The sequence below is a fragment of the Pteropus alecto genome, unplaced genomic scaffold (assembly GCF_000325575.1).
Source record: "Pteropus alecto unplaced genomic scaffold, ASM32557v1 scaffold98, whole genome shotgun sequence".
Classification (NCBI taxonomy): domain Eukaryota; kingdom Metazoa; phylum Chordata; class Mammalia; order Chiroptera; family Pteropodidae; genus Pteropus; species Pteropus alecto.
Window position 1 is genome coordinate 3,588,701 of NW_006443570.1, and position 9,157 is coordinate 3,597,857.

At 44.3% G+C, this 9,157-nt stretch overlaps 1 non-coding gene across 1 annotated transcript; it reads left to right on the forward strand.

The window, feature by feature from the left end:
• The first annotated feature begins 4,655 nt into the window (after nt 1-4,655).
• On the forward strand, nt 4,656-4,784 carry LOC112473450. Its single transcript, XR_003044015.1, has one exon. It is a non-coding gene; the product is annotated as a small nucleolar RNA SNORA1 (small nucleolar RNA).
• The last annotated feature ends 4,373 nt before the right edge of the window (nt 4,785-9,157 follow it).

Consider the following 9,157-nt stretch of genomic DNA (forward strand, 5'->3'; position numbering starts at 1 on the left):
ATGAAAACATGATTTATGAAGTCTGTATTATATTTAATTGGGATAGTAGATTACAACTTACTTAGCCAATTTTTTATTAATGGGAGGTTAGGTTGTCAATCTCTAAATGGTCTCTAACTCATGCTGCAGCCAACATTCTTGCACATGAATCTGTCAAGATATGCTTGTTCTTTTAGGATAAGAACTAAAAGTGGACTCACTGAGTGATATATATAATACTTTTTTTTCAAATTTATTATAAATCTAAAAGAAGTGCTAGCTTCTTGCAAAATATATAAGCAATTCTAAAGAGTGCAAAAGAAAACACTGAAGTCCTGTCCCCACTCTTTGTCCCACTACTGGGAGGTGACACCGTTCACACTTTCATAATAAAGACTCAAGATTTTCCCATGTGCATTGACAGGCACACATACTTTTTCTAAGTGTGTATATTTGTATATGATGGGAGAATGACAAATCACACACTGTTTTTTCCTTTTTGAAAAATCAAATAAGTCATTGTAAGAAAAAATAACATATTCATTGTAAAAATAAAACAACTAATCAAATATCATTAGGAAAGAAAGTAGAGAAAGTAGCTAAGTAGCTGTTCCTGCCTCCCACTGTCTCCACGTCTGCTCTGGTGGGCACAGTGATGGAAGCCTGGCCCACTCCCTGTGAAGACCTAGAGGAGAGGCAGGCAGACCCCTGGAGCTGCAGTGCTGGAGGGGAGATGACAGAGCGGGCTGGTGCAGAGTGGGTGGAAGCTATCATCCCAGTGCCATTATGGTTTGTGATTCTGGGAGGGACGGGGCCTGGCGAAGGACTGGCTTCTTTGATGGGATCAGGAGCAGAGACTTGCAGGTCCTCAGCCTGCCTGGAGGCCTGGCCTTCCAAGCCAAACAAACTGAGGGGTTTTCTCTGCCAAGACATGCTTACTCCTGACCCAAGTGGCACTGTTGGCTGAACTGCTGCCCTCACACCCTCCCACAGGAGTCTGAGAGCCCAGAGGCTTCCTCCACCTTCCTCAGGTGGAAAGACTCTCCTCTACAACAACCCACAGAACTGAGGAAATTCCAGCCACCCGCCCAGCAAGCTGAGAGAAACCATAGGGCTTGGCGTATATGGGCAAAGGAAGGTTACTGGTACTTTACAGTAACCCAGGGGTTTGAATGAGTGAAGAGGACTCCTAAGCTATCACACTCAGAACTGTCCTCAAAGAACTGCATCAAGGACTGCCCAGCCCTCTGCGCTTCGTGTGTCAGTGTAGGTGGATCCCCTTCTGGCAGGCAAGTCTGGGCTTTCGAAGTGCTTCAGGTGTGTGTGTGTGTGTGTGTGTGTGTGTGTGTGTGTGTGTGTGTGTGTAAGGAATGTTTGGCTCTGGAAAGGTTGAGAGCTGAGCTTAGCATGGTCTCAGCATTACTACCCCCCGAGGCCTCACTCCCTGTGTCGGTACCAAGGGCAATGTCCTAGAAGCCCTCCAAGTTCTGACAGTACCCCGACCTACCCTTCAGGCCAGAAATCCTTTTGAAAGCCTCCATTGAATCACATCCACCACGTTCCAGGCCTGACTCAGAATGGGAGTTCAGACTTCTGTCACTTAGAATCACAGCTGGAACAGCATCGTCTATGGCCTTGGGGATGGCAGGGCCCTGCCACCCAGGACTTGTATTCTGGTGAGGAAGCGAGACAGACAACAATACAGGAAGATGAAGTAGTCCTGGGCTCGGGAAGAGCAGGAGTCTTGATTTCCCCTTTTCTCTCCTGTAAAATGGGACAGTAGTATTCTCCACGTAGGCTGTTACAAGGATTAGAAAGCAAAGTCATGTAAGGTGCCTGAGCCCCTCCTCAGGACGCCCGGGTGTCCTTGGCCTCCCTCCCGCATTCCAGCGGGAGATGGCCGCGGAGCCCGCATCTCTTCCTCGGCCCTCGCATCTTCTTCGCGTGCCCTGAGTCTGGCAGCCCCGAGGAAGCCGGAGGCCTCCACGCCGCTCCGGGCAGAGGTGACCCAGGACGCGGCGTGCCGGGTCTCTCCCGCCCGGCCAAGGCCGGTGTTCCCGCGGCGTACCTGGTCCTCCGGCTCCGCCCCGCGGCCACCGGGCCAGCTGCACCCGAGCCGCCAGGCGGCGCGGCGCAGCTCTGCCCCCCATGCTCCTGCGAAGCGGGCTGTCCCCAGCTCCCTTCCCGGGCGGCAAGCCCATGTTGGTGCCAGAGCGCTCGCTGAAGGTGACTCCTGGGGCAGGTGCCCATTTCTGTCCCCTCAACCTTCATCCTTGTCAGCCCGGGACTTCCTGCCCTTCCTGAACTTGCTGGCCCCATTTAGCCAGGTTTTTCTGTGTGTCTGAGGTGGGACCCCCCACAGCCAGAGGCCTTTTCACTGTGGAGAGGATCAGACATGAGCTATTAGATATAATGGTATGATAATGGTATTGTGTTTTGTCGGTGGAGTACACAGTGATGAAGCCAGGGCTCCAGGTCCTTGTCTGACCACCAGAGGGAATTTGGAACCTGAATGGAGGTGTAGCTACTGGCAGAGCCAGGACAGCCCAGAATTTTAAACTTGAAACCCTAAATGCATCCAAACTAACATTCAGGTAAGGAGGCGAAGTAAAGACGTTTTTGGATGTGCAAACCCTAAGAAAGTTTAACTCTCATAGGCTCTCTCTGAAAAAAAAAAAAATGATTTAAAGATATGCTCAGAAAGAAAAGATAATGAAGCCACAAAAGAACAAGACGAGATAAATAAAGAATAGAGGGCAAAGAAATTAGTGTCCTCATAGTTAAGTCTAAGTAATTGTGGATAAGTCACAAGGGGGAAAAAGTGACAAGCTAGAGAACACACTCCAGGCGTGAGTTTATCTCAGTGCAGGAGTGGGGCAGCAGCGGCAACGATCATGATCTTGGGAGAGGATGACAGCAGCAGCTTCCGAGGGTCTTGCTCAGTGCAGGCCACAGTTTCTGTAAGTTCATGCAGTGGAACATATTATGAATCCGTTAAGATGAATGATGTAGTCTTATACATAAGCAAATAGAAAGACACAGTATTAGGTTAAAAAAAAGGGGGGGGGAATAAAAAGAAAGCCACAGAAGGATGCTTACAGAATGCTTGCTGTTTTAGAATATATGTAATATGTAGTCTGCACGTGCAAAAACATCTGGACGGTGCAACTGACATAGGACTCAGCAATTGCATTCCTGTGCATTTATTCCAGAGAAATAAAAACATATGTTCTCAAAAAGTTTGATAAGTGTTAAGCCTGCGGGATGAAAATATAGAGGTTCATCGTCTGTCCTCTCTACATCGTCTGTTTTATATTTTTATAATAAAAATGAAAATTTATACAACAGGTTGTTGCATTGCGAAGCTCATAAATAGCGAATGGATATCCAGGGATAAAATTTCCAGGGACATAATCATGATGCAAAAATTGCTTATTTTCGAGTAGCTCAGAGGAAGTGCTCAGACAGTCCTAGCAGTGAAAACGACAATATGGTACCAAAAGAGCAATTAGGGTCAAATAGTCTCATAAAATGGGAGAGTGACAAAGTGATATTTCTAAACTGGTTGATAAAATGGTGTATTTTTTATATAGAATTATTTTCAATATAAAAGTGTAGTAAGATTAACAATTCACATGTTTTCAATAGTAACAAACGATGTGGGAGATGAAAGACCAGACACTTCTATTTCTTCGGGTGGCTCGATTCTTCCAGCAGGAGGCAAATACCTCCCTAGGTATAACTCTTTTCAAGATTTGTTTAAGGAATATTATTAATCTTCATTATCTTTTATATTGCATGTTTGGTGCATATAAAAATACACGTGGTATACACCTAGGACCTAAAGTAATATTTAAATAAATGCCTATGAATCAAACACAAATTAAGACCCAAAATGATACCAATAATTTTGCATTTATCTGCATCCTCTTTCTTTGTTCAGCTCCCTTGGTCTCCCCCAGAGCTGCCATTATCCTGAACTGTGAATTTATTACTGTAATTCTTTTCAAATTTCAGCCTAATGTTCATATACTCTTATCCAAGGTATTATGTAGTCATGCTTCATTTTGAGCTTTGTAATTCTTTTCAAGGCTCCTTGGGATTCTAATCTATTGGGTTCAAGATAGGATGTCTCTAACTTAATTTTCTTCAGGGTGAGGAATGGAAGAGAAGAGTCTGGACCCTCAGTTCTACTTGAAACTGGAAGCCATAAAGCCACTGGAGCTAATATCATAACAAGTATGAAAAAAATGTTTGGCAGATGGCCTGTGAGTTATCAGCACCCTGGACAGATCAGGGTCACCTCAAGTATTCTGCTACCTTATAAAAATAAGAAAATATTTTTATTTTCTTTCAGTGCTGCCAATAGGATTTTCAAGTGTCTGAAAACATACTTTTCTCCCTATGTAATGCTCATATTTTAGGCAACACTAACCTCTTCGAAATCCTGTCAAATACTGTATGATTCCACTTACACACAGACACTTGGAGGAGTCAAATTCATAAAGATGGAAAATAGAATAGTAGTTGCCAGGGACTGGGGGGAAAGGAGAATGGGGTATTATTGTTTAATAGGTAAAAAATTTCAGTTTGAGAAGATGAAAAAAGTTCTGGGAATGGATGCTGGTGATGGTTGCAGAAGTATATAACTACACTTAAAAATGGTTAAGATGATAAGTTTTATGTTCTGTGTATTTTACCACAATTAAAAATAACAAAATAATAATGTGGCTACATTGAGACACAAGTTATGCTTCCATCACAGTAAGTTTATTGCAGTGGTGACAATGAGACCTGTAACATTTTCTGCTAGGCTCAGTAAGTAAAAACTGGATGTAATAAGACTTTTCAATATTAGAAACAATTAAGGAATAATATATTTTAGGCTATTTGCCAAAATAGCAAAGTACTTCTTACAATTTAACTTTTAGGGCTTGAAAGTAAACTGCTTGAAGAAATTAGGTCTCAATGATTATAGGACTGACTGACATGACAACTGTGGACTGAGCAAAAATTATTTTAAAAGGGATTAAGACTCAAACTCAGGGGGAACTAAGGTAGTGGAAGGAATCACAACATGAGAAATTCCTTAAATAAAAATTTATTAACTTTAAGGGGGAGGTATACAGGGAGAAAATTAAAATCATTTCTTCAATTAAAAAAATAAATTTAAAACAAAAAAATTACTAACTTTAAATAATTGTGCCTGTTACACATAACAAAAAAATCCCTTTACACTTTTTGTAGAAAGTCAGCATGTATTTCTCTAGTGTTTTCTGTGGAGGGAATAAAATAAAATTTAGCAGTTAACAGTTGTATTGTACTTTTGGCATGAAAAATTTTAAGGAACCCTGCTCACCTTATGCCTTGCTCTGCTTCAGGCATAAGCATCTTGCTTTGCTTTCTCTTTCTTTTGTTGTTTTACTTTATAGATTGTATAATCTGTAAGGAAATTATATGGAATTAAATACAAATACTTCAGAAAAAAATAGTGACATAATAAAATTGCTATTTGCATTTTTAAAACTTAATTTGAGAGAAGGTTCATAATAATCCTCAAACAATGACTGAGAAAACCCTAGGAAAAGCCAGCCATGACAGTTCTGGCCAAACAACATGTGTTATTTAATTATGTTCACTCTAGAAATAATAAACTTTTAAAAATAACCAAATGAGATTTGTTAATAAAATATGAAACAAAAAGAAGGAAGTAAAGAGTTCACGAGAAAGAAATTCACATTTGGGGAAAATATTACAAAACAGAAGTGCTTTTTCTTTTTTTCTTTTTTACTTTGTATTGAGGTATAATTATGTACAGTCAAGTGCACAAATCTTAAACGTATAGCTTGGTGAATTTAGAACATTTCCAGCACACCAGAAGCCTCCACTGGAACCCCTCTCAGCCAATATCCCTTTCTGTAACGGTCACCAATAATTGGTTTTCTATCACCATAAAACTTTCTATAAATGATGTCACTAATTATGTAGTATGTCTTCTTTTGCTCAGTATTATGTCTGTTATATTCATTGGGTTGTAAGTAGCAGTACTTTCTTCTTTGTATCTCTATTCTTTTGATTGCCATTGTGTAAACACACCACAATTTATGTATCCATTCTCCTCTTGATGGACATTTGGGATGTATCCAGTATTTTGATAATAATGAATAATGAATGTTACAAATATTCTTGTATGTGTCCTTTGGGGAACATGTGCATTCATTTCTATTGGAAATACGACTAGGAGAGGAATCGTTGGTCCTAGGGTATAAGAATTTTAGCTTTATAGGTACTGACAGTTTCCCAAGTGGTTGTACCAATGTATACTCCCACCAGCAATGTATGAGAGATCAATTGTTCTCTATCCTTTCCAACATTTCGTATTATCAGTTTTCAAAAAAAAAAACGTAGCCTTCAGACAGAAATAAATTTTGAGAATTAAGAATGAGATATAGTAACAGCTACTGGGTTTATAAAAATAATTATGAGTGAACAACACATACTGATATACTTGGAAATGTGAATGAAATGGGCATTTTTCTTAGACTACAAATAAGCAAAATCCACTAGAGAAGAAAGAAAAACCATTATTATTTGAGTAATACTTAAGAAATAAAGTTATTATGAAGTATGAACAAGGTAAATAGTCTGAATGAGTAGACAGTTTGAGTCCGTTTCAGTTAGTAGAGTCTGGAATTGAGTGGTGAAGGTCGGTGATGACTGGGCCACTGGAGTTATGGTCTTTAGTAAAACTTCTTGGAGCAACAGGATGTGCAGCCAGGCTTGAAATCCGTTGCATTAGATCTAATAATTTCATGTTTAGTAATTTAGCCTAAAAAAAATCAGATGCAGACAATGCTTCAAGGATTTCCATTGCCGTGTGATTATAATATATTTTAAAGGTTATAAATCTAAACATCCTATTCTCCAATGGAATAGTACACATACTTTTAAAACCATGTGTTATTGTTGTTGTTGTTTTCTAATTTTCCAACAATGAACAATGCGTTATTTTGAATAGGGGTGAGGAGGGAATAAAAAAAAAAACCCTTATGTTACGCTGTTGTCGTTTGAAAGAACTACAAGGAGAAACTGACAGCCTAGAAAGGGAATTCTGCCACCATACCCTCTCTCCATGACAGGGGCTTCTAAATTATTCTACCTGCAGACATCCCTGCCTTCTCACCTCTTGTTCTCACCCCTTTCCCCTCTTCGGGCCCATACTGCCCCCGTTCCATCCTCGTCTCGATCAGGACATCCTTTTCCAGATGGTCATCCCAGGACACACCGGACGCCCATTGAGATAGAGGGGCGAAAGGCCGTCCAGGGTTGGGGCGCCCTGGGTCTGCCCTCTCTGCAGGGGGAGGGCTAGAGGCTGGGCGCCAAGGTCCTGGGTTGGGCAGAGCCCCAGGGAGGGACCCGCATTCGTGTACGCAGAAAGAGGGCTCAGAAACTCCGGCTGCCGGTTGGCGCGCCCCGGCGCCGGGGTCCCCCGAGCCCTCTCTCCCTCATCCCAGCGGAGTTTACCCACCAGCAGCTGATGGGGTACCGCGCCGCTCCGGGCAGGGGCGACCAAGGACGCGGCGCGCCGAGTCCCTCCAGCCCGACAGTGGCGCTCCGCCATCTCTGGTCCTCGGGCTCCGCCCCGCGGCCACCCGGCGAGCTGCACTCGAGCTGCCCAGCTGGGCGGCGCGGCTCTGCCCTCCAGGCTCTTGCGAAGCCGGCTGTCACCACCACGCGCCCCAGTCACCTTCCACTCCCGGCCACCCCGTGTCGGTGCCAGAGCACGCGATGAAGTTCACGCCTGAGACAAGTACCCGTTTCTGCCCCCTCTACCATCCTCTTTGCCAGCCTGGGTTTCCCGCCCTTCCTGAACTTTCTGGCCCTTTTAGCCAGGTTTCTCTGTGTGTCTGAGGTGGATGGAGCTGGAACTCCCCACAGCCAGAGGCTCCTTAACTGGGGAGGGAATCAGACAGTTAAAGACGTAAAGAGGCTGTGTTTTGTCTCAGGGACTGATGGATGGTGCAGGGGACCACAGAAATGAGGGGTGCTGACCCCCACCCTTTGACCAATGCTGAGCCTCCCATGCTTTGTGAAGATGTTTCGTATCCTCCTTTACTTGGCAAAAGCGTTGGGAAACGTGGGGCACCAACTGCGTCTGCACACCTGCACAGGAGTCCTGCTTCCCTCGCTCAGCGAGGACTTGCTGCACTGGGAGGCCCCAGGAGTGGGGACAGCAGAGCTCCTCCCCGGGTCATCTGAAGTCACCCTTGTCTGGCGCTCCATTGCTTGGACGCTGCCAAGTCCCACTATCGCCTTTAACAATGGAGGGAAACTGAGGGAGCTGGGCCATTATCACTGTGCTCACTCTATAGAGGCTGAACCGGAGGAAGGGAATAAGTGGCAGAGCCAGGCCCAGAACTCATACCTTCTGCCTTAGTCCAGTGTTTGTCCCTGCCTCACAGACGGTGGAGGGGAGTGCGCTGGCCTCTGATGGCCTAGCTTGGAGGAGAGAGGCTGCCCTGAGTCTGGAGTACCTTGCTAAGTGGCAGAGAAGGGAGGGCAGGCAAATGTGACCTGCCGGTGCCACATCTCACCTTCTCTCTCTCCAGGGGTCCTAGGTGAGATGGCTTCCCCCATCAGCCAAGAAGTTTCTGCTAAACTGGCACCGGCTTAGCTTCCTTCTCATCCCCATTCTTACTTATCCTTCCCAGGAGGGCACAATGAAGGTCCCCCCCACCGCACACGCACATACACCCTTCAGAAGCATGACACAAGGAACCTTCCCAGGCCTGCCCCCCAACACTCGGAGGGCTCAGGACAGGAATACAAATGCAGACCCATATATCATGTTTCATACTTAAAGACTTAAACCAAACTAACAACTTAAATATGTTTTATCTTCCAACCTTGACAAAATATATCTTCATTGCGACCTGAAAGGCCAGGTTTGAATCTAGAATTCTCAGAATCCTTCAAGTTCTTCCCCAGTGTAGGGAGACCTGGCCCTAGGCCAATGGCTGACCCCTGTGTCTGTCATGCATTGGGAGGGGCTACACACACTGGCAGGCACCGTCAATGATAAGGTGTGCCTGGGAAATACCTGCACTGTAATCTAGAAGCAATTTGGTCAGGAATTCCAGGGTCCTAGATACCCAGAATGTTGTCCATGAGGAGTCGG